The sequence below is a fragment of the Rissa tridactyla genome, chromosome Z (assembly GCF_028500815.1).
Source record: "Rissa tridactyla isolate bRisTri1 chromosome Z, bRisTri1.patW.cur.20221130, whole genome shotgun sequence".
Taxonomy (NCBI): domain Eukaryota; kingdom Metazoa; phylum Chordata; class Aves; order Charadriiformes; family Laridae; genus Rissa; species Rissa tridactyla.
In genome coordinates, this window is record NC_071497.1 from 32,002,041 (window position 1) to 32,027,263 (window position 25,223).

General features: G+C 39.7%; 1 protein-coding gene across 9 annotated transcripts in view; it reads right to left on the bottom strand.

The window, feature by feature from the left end:
- ZNF462 (zinc finger protein 462) overlaps positions 1-25,223 on the bottom strand; it is a 90,709-nt gene that overhangs the window by 61,874 nt on the left and 3,612 nt on the right. Inside the window, exon 1 of one of the 9 annotated variants that reach the window (XM_054185356.1) lies at positions 6,569-7,992. The exons of the other annotated variants lie outside the window; for them this stretch is intronic. The gene's annotated coding sequence lies outside the window, so the exon portion shown is untranslated. Of the gene's footprint in view, positions 1-6,568; positions 7,993-25,223 lie in introns of those variants that run through there. 9 annotated transcript variants of the gene reach the window in all.

Consider the following 25,223-nt stretch of genomic DNA (forward strand, 5'->3'; position numbering starts at 1 on the left):
TTATTAAGGCTGAGTTGTATCAAAAGTGGTAAAATGCTGAAGTTCCTAATGGAGTTCTTCTGTTCTAGTTTAATCGTTTTTGCTTTAAATAAGCTGTTTGAGGGTCAACCACTAAGATCCAATTTCTTTTTCTTCCTTCTAAGAAATACCCAAACAGGAAATGGACCATAAAGAACAAAAAATAACTAAGATTTTCTTTGTAATAAGGTCCATGGCTAAGCGGGCCTGAGATTATAACCAACTGCATCCTTCAAAAGCTACAATCCTTGCAAGTATGTAGACATTACAGAACTATTGCGGCTTTTTTCTGTTCTGCAAGTCCTTTACAGAACACCTTGGATTTTTCTGCTTTACGTTTAACCATTTAAAATGGAAAAATTTTCAAGGATTCTAAATAACTAGGAAGGTAAGAAAATCCAATTTAAGAACAAAATAATCAGTTCCCATTGTCATAAATTACTCTAATTTTGAAGAAAGTGGAACCATTCTCGCTTTATCCTAAAGATACAGGGTGAAAGTTGATAAAAGAGAAACTAGTTGCCAAAACTTTATCCCAGAATATGTAAACAATTGCCAAACCACATATAAAGAAAACTGTCTCCTGTCATTAAGGAAAGTTCAGTTCAAGACTAGTTCATCAACATAGAAAGTATCTCTTTGAAAAAAAAAATAAAGGGAGCCCATGAATATGATGTTCTTCTATTTTCCAGCCACCCACTCCTTCTATTTAACCCAGTGAATTAAACTAACAATTTCTCATAATTTACAAATAGTTCATTAAAGATTTTTAGCTACCTCTGGTCATCACCAATTTGAAACCTGGCCATCATTTTTTTATTCAAACACTCTGGAAGAAGATGGAAAAAGAAAAGCATAGGACAGTTCACTTCAGAGAAAGTCTCCGGATAAATTAGTTTCCCTAACCTTTGGAAATCTGTGTAATCTGGAAACTGAACCCAAATGCTTGATTTTTGTAAGAGGCAGGATGTAGAAAACTCAACACAGGTCCCCAGAGAGCGCTCTGTCTAAAGAAGGGTAAAGACTGGAAGAGATTTTCAGTTTTCCTAGCCTAAGAGCAGAAACTTCTTGGGCAAATTCAAGGTTGACGGACTTTTTAGAAAGTGCGCATGTATGTGCCTGGTCAAAATGGACCTTCTCCAAATAGGAAAAAAAATGCCCTGAAAAAAACACCAAGATACTTAGACAAATTCAAGAAAAGACAGCCCGATGACACCTTAGACTTCACCAGAATTTTGGTTTTGCATGTAAATACTAAGAAGCAACAAAGAGAAGCCTGAAGAGAAGCATTAGATGAATGGCTAAGAAATGGCCTTCTCATAAGCTTTTTCCTCAGAAGATCTCTTATTTCATTGTAAATCCAGGTATGTTATTGAAAAGTAAGGCGACAGTGGCTCTTCAGGACAGTTATTCTGCTTTTGGCTACAACCAAAAGCCAATCCACGCTTGGCTCTAGGAAAGCAGTTTGGGCAGCAGTTGTCCTCTCTCCCCACTACCTGCTGCTTTAGCTGCAGAGAGGGTAAGTACTCTACGGATATTCCCTTTCTGGAATAGAGGGGACAGAACATCTCGACTGGCAATAGCTCCACAACCAAAACACAGGATCCACTTAGTGTTACTGTCCTCACTAGAAGCTCTATCCAACTGACCTCAGCATGTCTTCTAACAAACATTTTCATCACACCTCCAGGTCATCCTGCACATCATACCAAGCCAAGTGTGTTAGAAGAACCAGAAGTGAGGTTGTACCCACACTTGGACATGCTTTTGGACTTAAGGAAGGTTATTTGAAACTGCAGGAGCTCTGACTAGATAACTCCAAGGCTGGACAAACCTTGACATTTACTTTGCATGCAAAGTAGATGAAAGTAGGTAAGATACATTTTTAAAAAGATGGCAAAAACATTTTTTAAAATAGCCAAAAGAACCCAGAAGATTCAAGCCCTGTGGTGGTTTAAAACACACAACAGAACTTTGAACCTGATGAGATACAAACAAAATTATGCAATATAATGTGCCTTTTAATTAATCAGAAAACTTCAGAATTGATGTTCTGAAAGCAAAGGATGGGTAGTCTGACTCACAATGTTTTCAACAAAGAGAAAGAATATTCACCTATGGTAATGACAAAGACACACTGCAATGTTCTGCAGTTCCAAAGCAAAGGGGTAAATAATTGAAGTAGGTTCTAGTGATGATTATAGAACCACTTAAAAAAAAAGGAACCAAAGTTTAACTTAAAGGGAAGAAATTTACAAGCTTCCCAACCTGCTACTTTTCCAAGAAGTACACATAAATACCGTAGGTAGATCAAGTGTCCTTGATTCCTCCAGCTCAAGAAGTTTTAAAACAGAGCAGGATTACTTAAAAGCAGAACCATATACAGAAATTACTTTTTCGTCTCACTAAAGGAACAAAGATGGCAATAAGCAAACAAGGCAAAAAAAAACCTAAACCACAAAGACCATAGAATCAACTGTTATAAAATTGCATGTCCTCAGATTTATACAGGTTGAAAGGACAGGATGCATCTTTTCAGCTACACATGGAGAGGATACATGGACAGTCACATAAATAAACAATACATGTCTCTCTTCAGTAAGAGTCCAGGTAAGTGAAGAGCCCTTGAGACACAGCATTCAGCAACACTTCTTGCCAGTCAGGTGAATCTCCTCCCTGTTTTTTCATCCCAAAAGAGGCATACATTAACCATATAACAACAAAATACGTACAAAGGATATTTTGAGGCACTTCCATTTATGTTAGCCAACATCCTTTAACACTACAGAAGAGAAAAAAGCAAGGATGTAATGTGTTCTGTAATCCATTCTAGACTTTCTTCCCCTTTAAAACTCATTTGAATAAAAGGCATTTGTACTTTTTTATTTGTTTCTTGCAACAAGCATTCATTGACGCGTGGGTTCTTGTTTGCAGGAATGTATGCAGAGCGAAAGTCTCACATTAATTTAGAACTTCATTGACAAAAGAGTCTATGCCAAAATTATACAATCAGTCCTGCAAAAATTTCATTTTTCCTTCTGCTTTTTATGGAACACCAAAGCAAGACAAAAGACCATATCATATGTTTCAGGTTTCTATTCATTTATCACAAACAAGTCATTTAAGTCAACAGAAGTGACTTGCTCTCAGAGAGAGAAAAGACTAAAGTATGCCCCTGCTTTTCAAACAGCTTCAAATTATTGAATAAAATCTGAAGACTCACAACCTGTAGGTAGCACATAAGGAACAAAAGGGCAGAATTAAATACATATATATGTCAAGTAGCAATTCTGACACTCTGTTCCATGCCATTACTACCTATTTATTTGACTCATGCAGCTTCAGGCCACACTGTTACAGGCTCTCTGTGTGTGAAAAGCAAGATGAGTCTCCGCCACCGAGAACCTTATTCCTTTACCTGGTAACGGAGAAGCACAGGGAAGTGAAGTAGCCTGGCTCCAGGTCACACAGCCAGCAGCAGAAAGTGGGTTTCCAGACTCCATCCCTTCCCCGTTATGCCATGCTACCTTTCTGTGCTCCTGAGCCTGAAATCCCAGTGCTAACTTCCCACAACAGCTACAAATGAAAGGTTCACCAGCAAAGTGGAAGTTAAAATTTCAGGAGGAGGAGTAAATCATATACCACACACAAGGATATTAACTGATGCTCTTTATTTATCTTTGTATTTACTTCTTAACTGGAGTTTCCACTTCTTCCTGCACAGAATCCAGGCCTTTTGCTGTAGAATTTAGGTCAAGTTAGCAAAATGTCTGCAGAGCAGGAGAATACCAGGGGAGACAAAGTTTGGGGATGCTGAACATGGTCTAACCCTCATATTACTCGAGATCACAGTGGCAAGAGGGAGAAGGAAAAGAGGGTGGCCATCCAAAAATGGATCTTTGTATGAGGATATTCATTTTGAAGGATTGACAGCTAGAAAAACTGAAATTCTTATATGGTCTGAGAGGCTTTTCTCTTAATACAATTTTGCCCAAACTGCTGAATCCTTCTGAAGTCTTCCCAAACTCTTCTAAATAATGGGCAGCATATTAATAATTCTTCTGTTCTAGAAAATGTCTGGACAGAAAACCACCAAAACTCACTACAAGTCATCAAAGGGAATCTCCCTTCTAGCACCTTTATAAAAATATCTGTAAGAGGAACACTCTAGGTCTTCCTCAATATCTTCTGTAAGCAGGAGATACTCATGACCAAAGAAGAGGAAGTTTGATTTAATCAGACCTCTCTTTCACACATGCTAGCTGGAGCCACAAAACGTGTGCACACTTCCACTCCACCCTGGCTAATAAAATTTATGAGAACAAACCAAGCAATTACTTTTCACATACTGACAGCTGTACCTACCCTTCATTGTTAGGACATCACCACAAACAAGACCCAGATATTTTATGGATTTTTAAAAAAAAGTTCAGATTGTAAGAGAATCAAGTCCTACAAAACGTTTAGCATACAGCATTACCTTCAATGTATGTTCAACTAGTATGTTAAACTAGTATGTTTTGTCAGAAAAACTTGAATAAAATAAGTGTTCCAGTTTGAGATTCTGGATGTCTAAGAAAACAACTTTCCAAAATAGGTGATTAGCCTGTGCTGAGAGCCATACACAGGCTGCCAAGGACTCCTGATCCCATTTAATGTGAACCCAAAATTTGCAGAAGGAGCTCACAGACACAGAGCAATCTCTGTAGTAATCCAAGATACTGCTGGCATTCCTGTTGAAGGAAGCATACTGAGCATACTTCATCCTATGCCTGCAGAGCACAACCAGCCTGAGCTCTGCCAAGAGCCAAGTGTGTCATGGGCAGCTGTGACTGTTGCTTTGCCTGGGCAGAGATAAAAAGTGGTAACACCTCTCCTTTGGTTTATTTATTTTTTTTTCCTTCCCCCTAACTGTCAACTGAGATACACAAACACGCTTGCTGCAGCTGGAAGAAGCTTAGCTAAAAATCCAGTTTGCATTTACTGTGAGGTGCATCTGGGGATCAGGTTTTTTTCTGGAAACTGCATCTGCCCGCTCCGTGCAGTCAAAAACGTGGGCTCCAATCCTTCAGCACACTAGCTTGAGGCGGCATACAGGCAGATAAAACTGTGCAGCTGCCACCTGCACACAGTTTATGTCATGTCACCTGAGAGAAGCACACTCCCTGCTGCTTCACACCGAGCCACTGGAAGAACCCTGAGTTCCCACCCTTGTCAGCCCAGCTCACAATTATCGAAGTCTGGAAGTTGATATGACATCAGCATTTTGGGGAAGCAGGCAAAAAAGGGTTAAATCTTTCACCTTCTTCATCCCTGTCTTCCTTCACAAGTGATCAAGAATTGTATCTTCCAATTTTCTTAAACTGTTTATCATCTGAGTAGTGTTGCCTTTTCTTTCAGAAGATTGTTCTTTTCTAACATAACATCTAACCTTCCAAGCTGTATTCCTGGCATTAAACCTTAAATTTCTACTTTTCTGCCATAAATAATTCTTCCTGGTCTATCTACTACCTCCTTTGTAGACCTCCTCCTTCTCCAGGTTTTCTGGAAAGACACGAGCTGACCCGGTCTGCTATTTCCACAGCCTTGCAGAGAACAATGCTGGTGATCTAAATCTTTAAAGTAGCTCTGAAGTCAAAGGAGTTGGTCTTTCATTTCTTCTGAAGATGTTTGGAATGCTAGTCCCTCAGCACTCAGTATGAAATAAAAGCCATTGCTTTTATCTCTTAAGAGAGGAGCACATTTTAAAAAAAGACTGCTCTGCCCAGAGCCATTACTCAGAAGGGCAGAGAAAATGAAGGCCAGAAAAGAAAGGGGTGGGAAGGGGCTACAGCAGACACCAGCAGGAGTGATTGACAGTCATCTGGTCTTAGTGTCTCTCAACCCTGATGGTGACAAGAGGCCTCCCATGCACTCCAGAAACTGGTATCTGAGGCTGCAGAAGTCTTACATTTCTTTTTCTTTTTGAGGAACAAGACTCCCTTTTTGGTACTCATTGTCCGTTACTCTGAACTCAGTAGCTGATATAACTGTGGTCAGTCAAGATATTGCGTGTGTGTGTCTCTGTGTGTGTGTGTGTGTTTGTATGCTATGTCTGGATCCTCAGGAAGGCAGCCTGGTATTTTATTTTTAAACTTTGGCTCCTGTTGCACAGCCCCACATATAATGGCTCCACTCCTGAAGGTTGGATAGTCTTCTGCTATCAGTTTTCAAAGAAAAACAAAGCCATGCAAGGCAATACCACCAATAGAACAGGAGCAAAGTTCTCTCCTACAGATTTTCTTTGCCTCATAAAAAAACAAGAGATCACAGAAAGATTAAGCCATCAGTGTCATTCCAACTTCCTGCTCCTGTATTCTTACAAGCTACAGAATATTGTGCAAGTCCTGGTAACTGCTATGTTTCCAGAGATTTCTCCAGTTTTTTATTTCTAGAAATTTGCTGGAGTTCTGCCAGTTTTTCCCAGCTGAGGACCAAACCTTTATGTGGATCAGTACTTACTAAAGCCTTTTATTATGGAGGGTCAAAATAGGAAGAAGTTTCTTCTTACCTGAAAGCAGAACCTGTAATGGATCTTCAAGGTCTCAGAAGCTGAAGGAGGCAGAACCAGACTTGCTAATCATAGGACTAGTGCTACAGTTCACCCTTCCTGAAGAGCCCGCCCTTCAGATGTGTTCCAAAGATGACAAACTAACTTGTATCATATACCTCTAGCCACCTGCAGTACAAGATCATTTTGGCAGTGAAGATTCACTGTCAAAAAAAAGTGATTTCCTTTTCAGCTGAGCACACAGGGGCTGTATCTGTAGACTTGATTACTAGAAGAAAGGAAACGTTCAAGTTAAAGACAAGAAGTCTCCTTTGCACCCATGCTTGGGAGAAAAGACTTAACACAAAATATGTGAGAGAAATGGAGAGGGGAAAGTTTGCCAAGAGGAAGTTACCTTCTTATCTTAACTTTACTTGCATTTCATGATGGAAGACAGTCACTAATCTAAGTGTTACTTACAGGTTAAAATAATCACTCATTCCAAAACCAAGAAACAGGGGAAACAGCTCAGACCTCTTTCTCCTTCTTCATTCCTGAACTCCTTTGTTCTCCCATTGTCTTCTAATTCCTCCACCTAGACTACTGCAATACAGAGTTCTGAATCTTGAAAGCAGTCTTCCAAAACTGAAACTACAAATTAAACACTGAAAACAGTTGTCAATTAGGGGATCAAAACTCTCCTTCATCCTGCTGTAGTAACTGTTTTATAAAGTTAAAAGCATTTAGAGAGGCCTCTACTGCAGCATGACCTTCAAAACCAAGCTAATGTACCATTTTTCCCAGAAACTGACTTGTTTGCGCATCAGTTATCAAATAAAGAGGATCTAATGATAGTGCTTATTGTTAAAGTCTTTGGTTAGCACAGAAGACAAAAAGAGCTAATCTCTACGTTTCCTATACGTATTATCCTTAACAGAACAAAGTCTAAGGTTTTGAGAGGTGTCTTAACAAAAAACTGAAACATATTTCTACTGAAAGGGTCGAGACCTTTGAATCTACTGAAATGCCTTCAAAATATAATTGGTGAGATATCTGTAATAGATTAGTCTAGGAAATTGACACATTGACAAATTCTGATTGGGTTTTTATGCCACAGCCACCTCTGTGGTAACTGCAGGAACAAAGTCTCTAGTTCCTATCTGTAAAACCAGGACTAAGGTTCTGGGTGACCGAAGTGCTGGGTTGTAGAGTCCAGAGGAAACCAGAAGTCTTCTTTTTGGGGGGATTTAGTCTCCTTTAGAAACCACAATATGAAAGTCTGTAGTAGCTCTGTCAGGACTACAAAACCCTGTTACGTTTCTTCTTTTTCTCTATTGAGATAACAGGAAAACACATCTTATTTTTAAGAGGAAGGCAGCTTCCACCACCAACCTTGTGCAAAGATTCCACTTTGAGAACAAAATATAAAGCATTTGTCCATAGTTTTAAGCCTAAAACAGGGAAATGGAGGAAAACCCACTACAGATAATCAAGCCTAAACTGATAACTACAAACGTGCAGTGAGCCTTATCATTTCATTTAACTTGGTTATTTGCTTTCCATTTTCTTTGCCAGGTGAAGAGTCTTCTTGCATGTTCTGGTAAAAGTTAATCACCTCCTTAGACTTCTTACACCTCCACGTTACAGTGTTCCCATCAGCTGTTCTTTACAACAACTAATCCCTGACCTAACATGAGATAATGGCAGTGGGGGTCATCTTGCAGAAAGTTCAGCTTCTACAGCCAGACAGTTGTCCACATCCAACTCAATGGTAACAGTGTAAAGCCTGTCTCCCACCACAGCATCTGAAGAGAAACTACACTTAGGCTTGATGCCTTATGACTTTCTACAGTCCATTAGTCATTCCAATAGCTCTTAATCTCTTTCCACTATTAAATTAGAAATAAAGAACTATTTATATAGCAAACATTTTCTAGTCTTAGATTCCAGCCACTGCATCTTGTTACAGCTTGGTACAGATTCCAGATTCCGACAACATTGGACATAGCCTGGCAAATTAGCTGCTTTCAGTCCTCTAAATGTCACTTCTGAAAACCTCTGAAAGGGAGGAATGGACTATCTGAAAGCTCTCACTGTGAAGAACAATTTTCCAGAATTCAAATCATTACTATCCCCAGCATTTCCACACTCATTTTACAGACATGCCAACTTCAGGAATGGATTTAGTATTCCAAGAGCGGTACTTACACATATCAGCAGAGGGACAACTGTATCTCCTGTGTTTATGTGTCTAAATGCTGTACTAGTCCACTTTGCTATTCTAACCATTTTGAATGATATATACTGCTTTGCAGGATCACTGTTCTCTGATTTAAAAGGAAGACAGGACCCTTCAAGTCCACATAGGCTACAAAGCCAAGACACTTCTTGAGTGAGTCACAGAGCATTTTCTGTTCCACATTTTCTATCTGTTACAAACATAAACTGAATGAGGAGCTTTTAGGTCTGATATATTTTTAAATATAATTACTGGTGTAGAGAACAGAAGGAAAAAGGAAAAGTCTCTTTAAATCCTGTCAGATACCCTTCTTGTCTGACCTGTGGGATGCTTTTGTTTGTGGTGGAATGTGTCCAAAATAAAAAGGAAAACCCTTGCTTTTCTCTTTGGGATCAAGGGCTGTCAAAGGCACAACACTGGTGTTATTTGTTTGATCTATCAAAGCAAGGTCGTTATTTACTTTGGTTATGGAAAGCCCCAAAAGTCTTTTCTAATACACTAGAAAAGCCAATGGCCAATGAGACCTATGACTGCTCTGCACTCTCTGCATGAGGTTTTCTCATCCCATAGTCCCCTTCTCCTTGAGCTGCAAAAGCAGGTGCCTCCATCTGGATAATCCCTGAGGAACTGACCCAATTCTCAGTCCCTTTTACTTGGAGGAAAAAAAAGCACAAAAGATGTTAGACTTAGATCTAAAAATTGTACAAACACGTTTTGATGATTACCATTTTTCAGCTCAACTCCTTTGTGAACATTTGATAACAGAACAAAAATTTGCTGTTGTCTTTGAAGTATAATGGGTAAATTCCAAAACAACATTCAGCAACATGAACTTCAGATATCCACCTTTCTTGACCTGATGGATGACTTAGAAATCAAGCACACTGCCCTGTTCAAACTTTCATGCAAGCCAACCCTTCATGGCTCCTCTTATCTTAGCCATGATATAGCCTTTTTTTGTGAAAGCATTATCAGCTTTATGATCGGTACAGTGCTCTGACTTTTCAGAAAACAGTGATTGGTCCAACTGTTTTATATCTTAAGGAGTTCTATTATTAAGAAAATAATAAAAACATCCCACAAAACAAAGATAACATCTGCTTAATATAAAGTTGGGAAATACAACAGCTTCAAAGAATGCTTTTCTGAAGGTCTCCAAAACTAGCCAAGATCCTCTGCTGTGCCTCCTATTTCCTGAAGAGGTGAATAAGCAGAAGATAATAAGAAATGCTTTTGCGGCCTTCACCAAAAGGCAATTGACTTTTTGTCTCTGCTTACCACCAGGCTGATACTGTTCCTTCAGAAACTATTCACTTTCAGACACAAATCTTTATCACTTGGGAGAATGCTCCTTGATTTATTTGTGAGATTTAGGTCCAACCTGGAGATTTTTCCTCTGGTCCTCACACCCATGCATTGTTTCAAAGCTCACTGAACTCTTTTCTAATAGTCATTTTTGGAATATATGCATTTTTGGTCACCCCATCCAAATAACACAGATTTAGTTTTGACACAGTGTAACCATGGTTGAATAAAGGAGGCAAAGCATCCCTAAGAGCTCAGCCATTGAGCAGCTAGTATCATTATTTCCTCTCCCCAACAGTACTTCTCCTAGGTCAAAGCAGATGGAAACCCATACTGAAGGTTCTGTTGAGTCAAATCCAGCAAGGCACATCCTCTGGGACGGGGTTTAACCCTCTCCTAAGAACAGAGAGAATTTTCACAATTGCTTCTGGATACTAAACACGCTGATCATGACAGCTCATTCATCTACACATTTAATAGTTTCAACACAGGCTTCCACTCAAGGAGTCTGATGACTTTCTGATGTGCTTTTCTAAGTGGGCTCCTAAAACAGCATCTTCATCCCCACTGCGCACTAGTGATGGACTCTGTCAGCATCCTGTGGAACTAATTACTTCTCTTTTCAATTGATATACCTTCTAGACAGTACGTGGGAGAAACAAGGATGGAAGTTACCTCACGGATCACCAAGACTGGTTCTGTTATCAGACACAACTCTAATCTCCATTAACTTAAAGAAAGAAAAATAGCATGCTTGCTAAAGGAATTACAGTTATGGGCCCCTGAGACAAGAAAAGCTTGATTTTAAAGAAAACTGGTTCCGTATCCTGACCATGAGAAACCTAACTGCTAGCAATTTCTAGTCCCAGTGACCATGCAAAAAGGTAATACACAGAGATCTAACCAGCTATGATACTGATAGAACCCCTACACCCCTCCTCTAAAGGATTCATTTCTCAGCTGAAATCCCCTTTGAGGCTGGAAGTCAAATATTATAGCTCTGGAATGTGAAGTAACCCTCAATTCTGCCCAGCTTATAAAAAATCTCTGTCCTGCTTCCTCTCTTCTCACATCTCCTTAGCCTCATTATGCCTTTAAAAGGGGAGCTTGCTACTAAAATCCCACTAAGGTTAATTTGGCTATGACAACTTGACAGCTGGAGCAAGAGAAATAGAAGGATTCTCCTAAGCAGAAGATGACTCTGACTGTCCCAGTAATTTGATCAGCCCAGCTCTGCCTATGTAAAAATCCCATCAAGAACACAACTGAGAGGTATCCCAGAGCACAAAAATGAGTTATTCAGGGGAGAAAGGAAAAGGGGAAAAGGAAAAGGAAAAATGGAAAATAAAGGAAAAAGCAGGAAAAGGGGAAAAAAAGGAAAAGAAAGGAAAAAAACTCTGAATTTCTTCATGTATAGAAAAAGTCTTAAATCATTCTTTGCTAGCAGGTCAGAATTAATTGGATTTCTACACCCACTGAGCTTCCTTCAAGGTAGGCTTGGTCCGATATTCCAAGCCTGGAACATTTTCATCAGCTTCCTAACACCAGTTAAGATTTTCTAGGCAGGCTACAGAAGAGAAAGTACTTGCTAAAACCAGTAGTCCATTGCCACACTTTCCTATTACAAGCTTGTCAGCCTGCCGGTGCAGAGAACTTCTAGAACTCCTGCTTGCTCTCTTCCCACAGAACACAAAGTAGTATATTCCTTCAGAAGCTCTATTCAACCTCCCTTTCTTCTCTATGAGCCTGCATCTTTGAGACAATGGATAAGAGGAGGCGGACCACTTCCTCCATTCATTTGCTCAGCCTGCTGAAGCATCAGATCTGTCTGATCTTGCAGTAGAAGCATTATCCTTTGTTCTGATCAGGTTGCACAAATAGCTGTGCTTGTGTCAGTCCCCAGAGCAGAGATTTTTTTCATGACCAATATGATTACAGCTCATGCAACACATTGTGTCCTACTAAAAATATTGCAGTTTGTTTCCCCCAGATCCAGAAGCTCTACAAAAATACCATTTAGTGTTAAGCACTGAGGAAGAAGGGGAGAAACTGCGTAATGCCGTTACTACATGTATCCTAGCCAAATAAGCCAAAATATTCATAGCCTCACCAAATGAGCTGAGAGTCATGAGAAGCACATGAAGGGAATCAAGTTGAAGAAGTTACAGGGGTACAAGATGATTACGACTCCCAAGACATCCCACCATTTCTCTGCAGGTTAGGCACTCCCCATGCTGATCAGCAACAGCTGCCTTTACAAGTCCTGACAGCTTACTTCTTCCCACACAGACAAATTGGGCTGGCCTCAACCACCTCCACCGCTGTCGTGACATACCTTTGCCCAGAATTCACACCTGGACTGCTTGCAAGCCATCTGCAACTGAAGAGACACAGGTTAGCCACTGCCAGGTTATATGAATATTCAAAGCAGTAAGTCTGGTAAGCAGTTCAGTTTCCCACACTGACAGAAGAATAATAAATCACCACATCTACTGATAGTCACGAGTTCTCAAAAGGTTACAAAGCATGGCTTTAATTTTCCCTTCCCACTGTTCTACCATAGTGCACACTGCTTATGAAAACAGTTGTTACTGCATACCCTTCCTTTTCTTAGGGCAGAAAATCAAATTAACCAGAAAACACAGCCTATATAGATTCCTCAGAGCTTCAGCCAGTACTCATTCAGGTTGGAGGTTGAACTTAATGTAGTACCTTCAAATTTCTTATATTTTTGCCCAAGTGTAAGTATGTATGCTGCATCGTCTCTGATACCTGGTAGAAGCTTGAATCCCCATTTCTGGCTTCTAGCCAGGATTTAAAGAGGAAAAAAATTTGCTAATCCATGGTTTGCAATGAAAAAACCACCTACCATGGGGGAAAAATGCTCCTGCCTTTAGCCAGATCTAATCTGATCTTTCCTCACAGCTGTAATATCACTCTGAGTGCTTCAGTCCCTAACTTTAGCTTCACATATGGAGCACAGGGAATTACAGATACAAACCTTTTGTACAAGGCCAGTCTGAAAAAAACACATAAATGGGTCTGATTAACACTCCTGAGTTTGCAATCAGAATCAATACAGTTCCATGAAGATACTGCCATTTTTAGTATCTAGAATACCCTCCAAAACGCAACAGCACTATATGATTTCTGTTTCATAAAGGCTTTGACTTTCCTTCTATTATCCCAGTCTTGCTTTAGCACATATTTTATATTAGAATGCGTTCCAGGAGGCATATGGCAATAGAACTAGGTCAACCATTAACCAAATAACAGGAAGCTGCTCTGCAGAGCACACCCTTCAAAGCTTGCTTAATGAGCTAGCTCTTCAGAATGTGTCCTTCAGTAAGGTTGAAACTAACAGTTCCATGGGATTTTCTTTAAAGCCACAAGGTCACCCAAGTTAGGTGGCTTCTGGACATGACAGACTCTGAACAGCCATCCCGAAGTGTAAAGGCATCTAGGTCAGATGTTAAGAGATGAAGAACACTCCACAATCATGCATGGGTCATTGAACATCAGGAACCAGTTCCAATGATTTCTTCATCTTATAAGCAAACACAACCCATTCCATCATTAATCTACTCCCACAATTTCAGCAAAGAACACAGGAATTTGCCTTTGTAACGCTTGTGGGGAAGCATACCATCACTAGATAAAGAGTTACCATCCTTCTGCCTCCTTCCATGCTTTCCTTTAAGAGGATGGCAAATTACTCCAAACACTTGTGATGTTTGAAAAAACAGATTGGTATTAAGGCTTGCAAATCAGTGTCTGACTAAATTCTTCATGTCCTGTTTTCCCCTTGATCTTGTTGAGATACCTACAGGATTTAACATGATCAATCAAATCAGGGAGAAAAATTCCAGCATCATTGCTGATACTTTCATTTGTTCCATCTCAACCTTACCAATTACTTACACTAAATATCATGTTCCATACTTTTAAGCAACCATAGAAGCCCAGGCTTGAAATGTAAGTTGATAGGACTCTGAGAAGCATCAAGCACCAAGGAACAGAATCCATTAGTAACATCGAGGTTAGAAAAAGTTCTGATTCATACAATACTGTTAACAAAGCAGTTTCTAAAGAAATAAAACATGAACACTTGCCAGCACTCTACTTGAAAAGAATTTTGCATACAACAGACGGTGATATTCATCACACAACTGCTGCAATAACATGATAAATCAACAGCCATGTACCACAAAGCAGTATCAACTTTTCAACCTCAAAAAGTCACCATCAAGCTACGTAACTACAGTAAAATCTTGACACTAAACACATATGGGTATTAATATTAGTTTTCCAATACCCTAAGAAAAATGGATACAGCCTCTTACCTCTTTATCATTGTCTTTCTTTTGGACAATGTTTCTACAAAATGAAACATTCAGAGATCTTGATGTCATTATTTACCTAAACAAAACCAACACTAAAAAGTCCTCTCTACACCATTGCCAGTGGTAGACTTACATTTCTCCACCATTTCTAACAGGAAAATGTGCTGTGAACATGTATATATCCAGAGTTTCCCAAATAGTTCACATCTATCCTTGTGATAGCAAAAATAAAACAAACAAAAAAAGCAAATAAAGCCACCACAACCACGTCCAACAGACATTCTCCTACTAGTGTCTCCATAACTGAGAACTTCTCTGTAATCTGATGTTTATGAGATGGGAACTCAAGTCCATCTTTCTGGTGCTAGATCCTGCTGGTCTACCGGATAATAATTCCAGTTCCTAATTATCAAACACAGGAAATGATGAGGCATCCATGATGACAGAGAAAACAGTCAGTGTGTGTGATCATATGTCCCTGCAGATTGCTTTGTATCTTAAGCGACAGCTCCTTGCTGAAACAGGCTAACTCAGTGGAAGACTGCCAAGCATGCTGTGGTGAGATTATCATCTTAGTAGTTATTTATAATAAACTATCTTCGGCAAGTAGCACCTTTTTCGGTATGAAAAAGTCAAGGACAGTGTGTTTTCTCTGCAGTATAGAGATGTTCTAAGAGAAAAGGTGCAGACAAAATGTAGAAGCATTATTCACTTGCATATGAAGAAACACTTCTGATGAACATTCTCCAGTGTGTCCTAAAAACTGTTCAACACCACTAGAAAAACCACAAAATTACCAGCTACGAGAAAATAAAACCTGCAAGGGAAATTACATGGACAGACAGGACAGAGCAACCATACCTTAGAAAAAGTCTCTTGGTTTGCCTGCATCCTCAATACTTCTGATGCTGAAACAGCTACCATGACATGGAGTTACCTATGGAACCAAGAAAAAGTTCTGCCCTGCGAGATGGTGTTCAAGTTTCACGTAATTCTTCAGTGCCATTTTTTTGAAAGTGCTCTATGCAGAAGTGCTAGACTCCCATAGCTTCAACCCAAAAATCTCCTGAATGGGGCCAATGGAGCAAGAAGGACTGCATAAGGATGAAGTTACTGCAGAACAGAGCGGTCAGTCTTCACACACAAGCCACGTTTTATATGCATCCCCTCCTCCCATCACCAAATTGCAACTGGGAAAACATACCTGTGGGTTGACTACTCCCAAACTCCCACTCCAGTTCTTAGGAATATATGAAGAAAATGATACCTTTGCAGGGCTACCACAGAACAGCATCTAAGACAAGGATTCATTCAAGGGGAGCTGTAATATTATTCTTTGAAAATCCTGCGGAACAGGCAATGGAAACCATGAGAGGTCTGATTATGAAGTTCCGCTCTGCCATCCCCATCAGGAAGCAAGCTCTGGTATTCTAGAGCTTCCTAGGCTGCAGCTACAGGAAGATGATCTCCAAATGTTTTGTGGGAAAAACCAAACAACAAAAAAACAGAAACCAGTTGACTAGTCTACGAGCTGACAGAAGATATATCACTAGATTTTTAAGTCCACAGAATGCCTAGCAAGCTTATTTAGAAATTCTTTTTCTGCAGATTTAAACAGTCATTTATGAGCATTTGGATCTTTAAAAAATGGTGTCATGGTAATTTGCCGCTAGCTTTAACCAAATAGGAAAAAGAAATTCTAATGGGACATTCCTGCTAAAAAGAAAGCAGAAACAATTACAATAGCTTTCTACAGTTTCTTAGTAATTACAGAGTTTCGAAGTATATACAGTATCACTTGCAGTACTTCATACTTTCTGCATTTCACAGCTGCAGTACAATGTTCTCAAATGGTTACAGCTTTTGAACAAACTGTCTCTGCAATAAAGCCAAAACGATCTACAATGAAACTTCATCTGAAGCTCAGGACTTTCACATGACTGAGCTCTTCTCTTTCTCCAGATCTGCTTAGCCCTTCAGCCTCCCCCCAGCCCCTTTTATAATCCATCAGACATGCTTTTGGAGTGCACTTCACTTGTTTAAAAAAAAACAAACAGGTTCAAAAACAGAAAGAAATTAAACCCTGCTGGGCTGAAGTTTTCAGATGACAAAGCAGAAGGTAATCGTTTAATACCAAGTATGAAAGCAGCATAAAAGGACAAGATGCAGAGGGGAAAAATCTATTTAGGCTTCCTGCACTGGCATGAAATGGCTGCTTTCCTTCTTACTGCCAGCTCCCATGCTTCATGTTGACATTACACATCCTGTACTGTAGATCCACCCCCATGCTGATGCTTGCCCAACAGAATTATCTCCTGCGTCACAGCAGTGGTAACAGAACTGCTGGCTCTGCAGATCTGAAAGCTCCATTTCAGTGCTTAATACATGCAGCTACTGGACACACGACCAGATATTCTGGGTTGGTTTGTGGCACTCTCAGCACTGTATTACTTGGCCTAACCTTCTGTTAACCAAATGGTCTGTTCTCCCCTTGAGACCAAACCATTAAACTTTATTTTATTGATTTCTACCAAAATGCAAGGACAGTTTACTGCACTTGTCTAGTCTGTCTCCAACAGGGTTGCTAAGATGAAAAAGACCTAAAAATAACTGGAAATGCTGCTTCACACCAACAGAGAACAAAATCTTTTGGAGTAAATATTTAAATGATCTGCCAGATGAACTACCATAGCAGTATGAACCACATGGATAGCAACTTCTATTATGTACGCATATGCAAACGTACACAGTCCTGTCATTGTAAAAGGGCCTAGGTTGCATTTTCCCTGAGCCAAAGCACCTCTGTCTTGAACAGGCAACTAGCTTATTAGTATCTATTCAAATCAATTCCATAATCAAAAAAAAAGTATGGAAAACCATGGCTTCTGAAAACACCACAGTTAGTGATGGGACTCCAGAATGCATGAACATCGGCTACAGGCAGCACAGCAACATGGAGGTTCTCACTAAAACACCCACAAACTCATATGAAATCATATTTCAGGGACATGCCAGCATTAATTGAAGTCAAACTTAAGTATTTGTAACATACATGCTCCCCCTGTCAAAATATAAAGAGTGAGAATGTAAGAAAAGTCACACATGAATGAAAATTCAATTATCTAATCCATAAGCTCCTGTTGGCTCTTGCAAATGAGCTACAACCATGCCCTCACATGCAACCACAAATGAACATCTCACGTATGTAGGTGGTAGCTGCTGAAAGCTAAGGGCATGTTCTATTCAAAATATATTTTCCAAATGCCACCCTGAAAACTCCGCAAGAATTAGTCCATACAGCTAAGGATTTGATCTTCAAATGTTTACTCACAGGAATAGCTGCAGTGAAATTCAAAATTGGATCAGTGACTATTCATATGAATAAGCTTTTACAGTATAAGGGCTTTAGCCCCCATCTTCAATTATCTGACAAACGTACTACAGTAACAAGAAAATGCAATGGTAGCTGAGGTCTGACCTATTAAAAAGCCTTTGTTAACGTTCCTAACAGTGGCAATGAGGATTTATTAAATAAATAAATAAAGTGTACATGCCTGCACACAAAACAAAATCTTGGGAATGTAAGAAGAATCCTGTAAAAGTTGCAGTTTTACTGCCTTCCAAAGAAAATAGGAAGCCAATCCACATAAAATCTAACCATAATAAATCATTAAAATCTGTTCTTCGTGGCTACCACTACAGTGCAGTGCCTCCAAAGCAAGGCTGGATCCACTGTTCAGATTGCATTTGCCTGAGGCAGTCTTCTCAACCTAAAGCTCAAAATCTCTGCAGGCCAGGGTGTCAAATATGTTTAAATAGGACAGCACTGCTATTATCCAACTTTCCACGTGTAACTAACTTCTGATGTGAAGGAGATCACAAACCATCTTCCTCACACCACTTGGGCAACTAAAACAGTCTTTCGGTCATCCATTACTAAAATTCTTACTCAGACATGAACAACCCTCCAATCTGGATGTCAACAGATCAGCAGGCATTGCCTTCAGATCATAAGCAGGCTGCTTATTTCACCTGTAAAGAGGATTAGATGTCTACAGCACATCAAGGAAACAAGCATGAGAACAGACTGTGTGGCATTTTAGCTCCATCTATCTTTAAAATTTCCCCAAAGAGCAGGATTTTTTTTATGTCCCATTTAAGTTACTACCTCATCATCATATGACTGGCCTCCACTGCCATGACATACAAAACTTCAGTATATGGTGACAGGCCCCCTAGAAAGTCATTCCACAACCTGAAACATCATCTACCCTTCAAACACACTAAAAATAGATTGCTCACCCCCCTTGAGGTCTCAGCAGCCCATCTGATATTACAGTACAGTATTAACAAACCTATGTAGACACAAATTCTTAAAATAAATATCTTCAGAAATAAAACCAGAATACCAGCAAGCAAATTATATTCCTGTACACCACTGAAGTAACATGGATGAACCTGTGGAAGCACTGAAGAACCATGGAGGGCAACGAGCATTTCATGTTCGTTTTGCAAGAGCACACTACATGCAACCTTTGGTCAACCTATCTGTCATCCTGCCAAGTAACTTCTGACTCAAGGCTTTTGGTCTGAAAGACATTTTCAGCAGCTCTTATCTGGTTCTTTGGGAGAACAACACACTGAAAATCTTGTATTCCTCCCCTGCTCCACGGTGGAAGAAGACCAGCACATTTGTAGAGGGCGTGGAATGGAAAATTCATTGTAGTATGTTATCACCTCTGTAACCCAATCATTTAGAAATAATTCAGGTTTACTCATTTATTCATGCAGCTGCAAAACCCAAATATATTGACTCACTCTTTCAGCAGCTCCAGTGAGTAGTACAGTTATGCCCTTGGAGCCAGGGATTTCAGAAGGTCTCATGCATGCATGAATAACCTGGCAGGAGAAACCTTCATGCTCCTGAGAAACAACAGCTTCTCAAGCCACCAAGGTGGAAACACATCAGGAGCCAGCACCACCGAAAGGTACAATACACAAATCCTGCAAGCCCTAAGCTGAGAGCCATCATATATGCTGATTGGCATATAAGGCCATGCTAACATGGCCTTCATTCGTATTTACCTCCAGAAGGCCTGATAAAGTCCTCCTCTCCCCAGGTCCTGATAGTATCGCAGACTGGGCTGTTTTACACCATATGCTTGATCACAGACAAGGGAACTTGACCTCCATACGACCTGACATAGCTGAAAGCTGATATGCTTTCTCCCCACTACCCTCCCCCAACGAAGATAAAAGGTCATTTAGACCAAAAGTAACTGGTCCACACTGACTTCAAGTTACATGAATTCAACTTTTGGGATGCACTCCTTGCCAGGAACCCAAATCCCTTCTTACAGGGCTGCAAGCCACAACCATAGGAGAGGGCAGGAACAATTCAGCGGTCAAGAAACTAATTAACCAGGCTGAGAGCTGTCTGGCTGCTCTCAATTTTCCATCAGCCATTTGTTAACACTTTTACACTTGTCAAGTTATTTAGCTGAGCATGACAGAAGCACAGTTTCAGAGCCCACCAGTGCTGGAGGTCCTATATCCTGCAGCCAGAGCCACCCAGATGTAGACAAGGAAGGGAAAAACTGAAATGCACATCAGAGCTTCCGATCAAATAAGGAGAGAAATCATTCCAAATTTTTTTATATTGACATTTATTTTTGTTTTTTTTCTGACAGTCACACACAGTTGTGTGACTCTTGTTCCCTTCACAGAAGAAAACGGGATAACTCCCATTGTCCTTGTCTTCCAGACTTGGCTGCTTTGCCAACTAAACTAAGTAGATATTGTATATATAGTTAGTCTCTTCTTCCATACTCACCGTAAGAAGCAACACACCTGAGAACAAATGATCAGTCAGAATAACAGCAGTGACATAGAAACAAAGTGGCAGGTAACTCTAGTTCCCATCTCCCAAATGTCTGCAAACAGCAGAGCAGGTCTGCTCCAGTCTCACAAACCAGAACCACTGCAAAAGGAGATTTTTCTTTTCTTACCTACATATTGGTTTGTTTCAACATACACAGCAACAGAACACAGCACCAAGGTCTTAATTTCCGATATCCTTGTAAAATCCTAATTATGCCTGTTTTACTGGGTAGAGGGATGGATGATTGAAGGAATTAAAAAAAATTAGAGCAAGATTTCAAGGACTGCTTTCTTTGGTCTCCTTAGCGTTTGGTCAGAGAGGCCTAAAACCCCATTATAAAGAGCCACATGCCCACAAATCTAGCTGAGTCTGACTGGACCTGAAGAATCCAAGTGTGAGTTAAAATAGATAAATATTTGATAAATAAGGTGAAAACTCAAAACATGGGCTGGTGGAGCACAGGTTCTGTGCATCACATTCCCCTATTCTCCTCTTTTCTTTGCCAGCAATGAGAGATCTAGGGACAATGTGTGGGAGGAATGTGTTTGCCTGGGTCCTGTGATAAGTAGCTATTGTATTGTGAATTCATTTGCATGACAACAGTCCAATCCAGTATGACCCATCTTCTTCCCAAAAGGAATATTCTGTGATGCCTTCTTTCCACAACTGCTGATACCACCCTGAAGCAGCACTATTTGAACCTTAAGAGCTGCAAGCGGGAAGGAAGAGTTTGCTCATTTGGACAGTGCAAAGAAGCCCCTATTGTCCTACAAGGCCACGGAAACAGTGACCACATGTACATCAGAAGATTCCATTTTTAGCATCTTTCAAAACAAAGTCTTCTCTTTCACATTATCACGAGCACACTGAATCCTCAGTCTTCCTATATCATTCTCTGCAATGTCTGCTTTGTTTTGTCTTGAAAAATCATTCTCCTGCCTCTCTACCCCACGCAATTGCTCTATTAGCAGCAAGTTTCCACTACACATAATTATGGCATGCCTTAGCCTACTTTTCTGTTTGCTGAATAGCTCTGCCTATTTTCTACTTATGCTGATGCTACCATTTACTTTTCCTGACACTCTAATCCTTGTATCCTTTGAAGGCCTGACTTCCTCCACCACGACAGCAGCTGGGGTTCTCAGGCCCCTTTCCAGAGCTTTTTAATAGCAACAGTAATGCCATCACTGAACATCCCACTTCTTAATCTTCAGGTCAGCATAGAGCCTGTACCTGTAACATGTGCTGCAACTACACCATCCAGTGCAGCTCACCACCCATTATCTAAATGACTAGCAAGTTATTAATCGCATATTCCTGGCGTTGAAAGGAGAAGGAAAAATACAGGCACACAATGCAAGCACCTAGCTTCTCCCAAAGGTATGAAATAACTCACAGATTTTCTGCGTAATCCCAATTAGATGTTTTATCTTCCACCCAAAGTAACAAGTGACACTCTTCAACAACTGATTTCTTAATTTAACTAGTTCAAAATAACAGGAACAGTCCAGTGAACCAAGTGTTTTCTCAGAATTATTTGTCCTCAACATACTGGCCTTGCAATGATTGCTACCCTGATAAGCTCTCAGTAAGTCGTTTCTAATCACTCATGACATTGATGCTGTGCCTACAGCTCTTTATGCTGACATTATTAAACATGTATTCTTAAAGAGACTGTATTTGACTCCACTCAAGAACAATGACAGCATATCCTGAGATGTCTCATTTTCATCTTTAAATTACCAAATGAGCAATATTTGATTGTTTTTCTTGACAGATCTTACCATCTTCTATCCAAAAAGCTGCTGTTAGCCCAAGCCAAAAATTTACTGTATTCCCCCTAAACAGAAGCCATAGAGGTCCATAATTACATCACCAAGACTAGCCAAAAATGAAGATGCTTTTAGATCAAGGGTAAATAAAAGCCGTAGCACAGTTGCTAGGTCTGTGGTTGACGGTTCTGATAACCAGTGTGTCTCAAAAATTACTACAATGCAATCACAACCAACGGTGGGCAAACACTGCTTAAAGAAAAGTTACTTCAAGTAGTGATTAGGCAAGGATATTTTGAGTTACTGCAGTAACAAATACTGCCTCGAGCAGAACAAAACAACTGTACCAAGATCTTCAAGCCCTGAAGAGCTGAAGAGAACACACAAAAAACAGAAATGGTACATAAGACTATGTGTTTCAAATATAAGACACCAGAAATAAAGACTCCTTTTCCTCATCTCAAACCTCTTCTTTCAAACCCCTTCAGAGATGTATTTGTACTGCAACATCTGGCACAGCTTCATAAAACTCAAGAGATGAGGGGCAGACTTCAGATCTTTGGTATTGTTTTTAAAGTTAAAAGAATGAAATGGAACAAAACCCAAAACAATATCATGTGACTTTTTATTTACCTATGTGTTCAACTTCCAAATACAGGCTGAAAGCAGAATACTTCCAAAACTCAGGACACAAATGGAGACTGCATTCTATTAAATATAGTCCCCTCATTTGGAAACTTCTACTAAAGCTTTTTCACTACAACCAACAAGATAATTATCATAAGTTGAGCTATCTCCCTTCCTCCCCCCTTTTCTTCTTTCAGCACTGGCATACAAACCATGCTATTTTAACTTCTTTCCTGTTCTCCCAGTTCTTCTGGAACATTTTATTTTCAACAGTCAACTCATTTGGAGAAGTGCCATGCTGAAGTTCAACCGTTTACAATGTTAACTGTGTCTCTGCCAGCAACTGAAGACTTGCACCACACCACCTTCCCCAGCACCTCTTGATTAAACAATTTGAGTTCCTCTCTCAGAGGTTAGCAGTTGTTTAAGCAGCCGTCATTCTTATCATGCCCTTTTTTCCCTTCAAAATTATTCTCACCCTCTGAAGAGTAAGGTGGCATTTCTCACCCCGTCCTCAATTAACACTTCACAGACCTCCTGCTCGCCTCCTATAGGCCCATATTATATTTTAACACTACCTGAAAGATTTCCATTAAACAAACCCTTTCAGACAGATTGCCTGATTATTTAGTACTCTACAAAAAAGCAACTGTTTGAAAAGCAAGCATTTAGACTGATCAAGTTCAACATTTTTACTAAAGCCAGCAATTACAGGTTCATACTTGATCACATCTTGATCCAGTATGCAAGTTAAGCAAATCATACAGTTCTGGCACTAGCAGCAGACCATTTTCATCTGGAAAAAGTTCATAAAATACATTATTTAATTTCAAAATACAGAAATATCTGTGAAGGGAGCACTTTATTTTTCTACTACAATGTATTGGAAGTATAACAAAGGACAAGGAAACAAAATATGTGAAAAGACACAAGGACATACTGGCCTTTGTAGGCCTTTCCTGATCAGTCAAAACAGGATCTCCTTCCTCTATCAGTATGCTTCTTCAAATCACTCTTTTCAGTATTTCACAGGGGGGTTTTGGGTACTACAGGTTTTTGTCTCTAGGTTTGCTTAGTAATAGCTTCAAACAGGGCAATGTTGGTTAGTGAATATTACACAGCTATTCACTAGTTCCATACTTTTAAGTCCTTTTGCAGCAGTTTCTTACAACGAAGCAGTGTTCTTCTGCTCAATTTAAGAAATTATCCACAACACCACGCAGAGAAAGTGTTACAGCAAACTGGAGCAATCTCAATTTATACTGTAACTCTAGACATTGTTTGGAGTAATAGGAAAACTCAATAGGAGAAATTCATTTACAATCGTTTCTGGTCATTCCAAATTTCAAGAGACATCTTTGGGCTTTTCTGAAGTAACCTTCCTCAAACTGTAAGTTGTACTATTATAAGACTTCAGTTCTTCCCATTTCCTTTTTAAGGCTAAAATTAAACTTGTCCATTCCTTGGGGCCCAGAGTAACATCTGCCAGATGTCCAGACATGTATGTTGAACACAGTTCTTCTCCAATACTTATCTACTTATCAACTCTCTTTTCATGTACTTATATTCTTCATAGTATGAGCATACACAACATCTTTTCAGTCTTCCTCTTGTAACAAAATAATTTTTTAATTATGGAAGGAAATTCTAAACATGACAATTTAAATTTCTCAACAATGTAATCCATTATGAACCCAGTAAAAATGTATAAGGGAATCCAATCATTGTTTAAACATTTTTAAAGCAGTGGTCTATAGACTAACGGGGTTGAGAAGGGCAATTAAGAAAAGCAAGTTTATATACTGAAGAATAAGCTATGAATGCAGTTTCTGTTAGGGCTTGCACCATGAAAAAGTTCTGGGTGCCCACAAACCAAAAGCAATTGAAAGCCATTGTCCGAGTGAAGAAATTTGTGCCCGATTACCAGAAACATTCTGGTCACTGTCTCACAAATTAAGATTCTTTTTAGCGTTTCTTTAATACTCACGGTTTGGGTTTTGTTTTTTTTTTTTAGATTAGTTTTGATTTGGTTTTAAAAATAAAAGGAATCCCTCAGTTAGTATTTTAACAGCAAGGTGAACTTCAGTCTGCCTGGGTAGAACTACAGCAAGAAACATCATTAACAAGAATATCGTTCTCTAAAGGGATTTCAGTCTCATAGTGAAGAAACCCCCCATAGAAATAATACCACTCTCACTCCAACTCAAACTATTGCAATGACATTTGGTTTTCTAGGGTGTCTGTCACCACAGGAGGGTGGTAAGAGGCCTTCCCATAAAGATCCTCAGCTTAAATTTCAAACTTGTTCCTGGATTGCACATGCTACGTTCAAGAGCAATGTATCTGTAGGGCACATTGTAGTGCAAGCACTGAGTTGACCTCTCAAGAAGTAAGAGGAGATTCACAATTCTGAACTATGAAATCCAAGCAGATACCTAGGAAGACTCCATACAGTCCTCTCATACAGAAGATGGATATTTGGGATCTGACCCAAATATGCAAAGGCCAG